The sequence below is a fragment of the Leopardus geoffroyi genome, chromosome B2 (genome assembly GCF_018350155.1).
Source record: "Leopardus geoffroyi isolate Oge1 chromosome B2, O.geoffroyi_Oge1_pat1.0, whole genome shotgun sequence".
Classification (NCBI taxonomy): domain Eukaryota; kingdom Metazoa; phylum Chordata; class Mammalia; order Carnivora; family Felidae; genus Leopardus; species Leopardus geoffroyi.
In genome coordinates this window covers 28,876,137-28,877,500 of record NC_059332.1, presented here as the reverse complement: position 1 = coordinate 28,877,500, position 1,364 = coordinate 28,876,137, and the positions used below count along the sequence as shown (strand labels likewise).

General features: G+C 37.9%; 1 long non-coding RNA gene across 1 annotated transcript in view; it reads right to left on the bottom strand.

The window, feature by feature from the left end:
• The window catches only part of LOC123609709, a 9,466-nt gene extending 8,935 nt beyond the window's left edge, over positions 1-531 (bottom strand). Inside the window, exon 1 of the long non-coding RNA XR_006717919.1 lies at positions 431-531. This is a non-coding gene — a long non-coding RNA (uncharacterized LOC123609709). The remainder of the gene's footprint in view (positions 1-430) is intronic.
• Between the last annotated feature and the right edge of the window lie 833 nt (positions 532-1,364).

Sequence of the window (1,364 nt, the reverse complement as noted above, 5' to 3'; positions counted from 1 at the left end):
GCCCCCACTCTTAAATTCCTATGAGCTACTTTTGCAGAGCAACCAGAAATTACTGAAGCTTTACTTTCCCCATCCCAAGCAATCTAGGATGGTCTTACCCTAACAAAGATTGTCTTCTCCCTAAAACAAAACAAAACAAAACAAAACAAAACAAAACAAAACAAAACAAAACTCTCAGTGTCTTGTGTTCATTATACTCCACAAAGACAGAGCTCTGAGTTCTGGTGAAGAGAAATATCAGCCATGAAGGGAAATGCTTCAGGAGAGACAAGTAATAGAGCTCTGCAAAAGAAGAAAGTGTGGCACAGGTATGAATTAGACCTGAAGAGCGAGGAAAGTTCTGTTAAGGCTGTCATGGCTTAGTTATATGTCAGCCACCTGTTTTTATTTCTAACCAAATCTTGGAGGGCTGGGGACACTGTTAAACCACCTATGTGGCAGGGTCAGCCATCAAGCTGGTGTGAGTCCCTCTGAGGATGAGAATGAGGCCAGCACTACACAAAGCAGTGTTCCCTGGGGATGACAAAATGCCTTGTTTTGGCACGAAAGAAAAGCACAGACACATCATTTGGGTAGCACTCACTTTTGCTAATACATATACAGTACTATAAAGTTAATAAATCTTGTTTTGTAAGTGATATAAGCTCATTATAAAAAATTATAGGTGATGAAACTCACTCTTATTTTCACCATGAGAAATAATTTCTGAATATTTTAGTGTATTTCCTGGTCTCGCTGTGATAAATAGTTTCTGAATATTTTAGTGTATTTACTGGTCTAATGGGGGTCTTAAGGAAATAAGGGATTTTCATCTCTAAGGAAATGCTTGGGTCAGTTTTACCACAGAAAAAAAGACTCTTATTTTACAGGGCCAGAACTGGATATCAAAAATTTCATCTTGACCTACTCCTAGAAGTGTCATGACCCATTCTTTAAGTTAATGTGTGTATCCCCTAGGAAACTCAGAGGATTTCCTACTCACCTTTCCCCTTAAAGTTAATTTAGTTGTTCAATAAGTACTTGCTGAATGTCCACTGTCATTACCAGACACTGTTCTAGGCAGTGGGGATACATCACAGAACAAGACAGACATAAATCTCTTCTCATGGAGCTCTTCCTTGTGGGAGGAGATAGCAAGGAGATGAGCAACTCTCTTCAATTCTCTAGGTTCCAATCTTCTCTCTGGTCAAATAAATTGAGGAGGTTGGACCAGAAATTAAACATCTTCAGACCATGGGAAAATCATTTGAAATGCCTGTCTTAAATGGGAACATTTTGTTAAGGTTCCTTTTTTAATCTTTTAAAATTCTAATGAGCTCTGTATTTTATTTCCTGATATGTCCAAGTGTTTTCAAATATAAAAA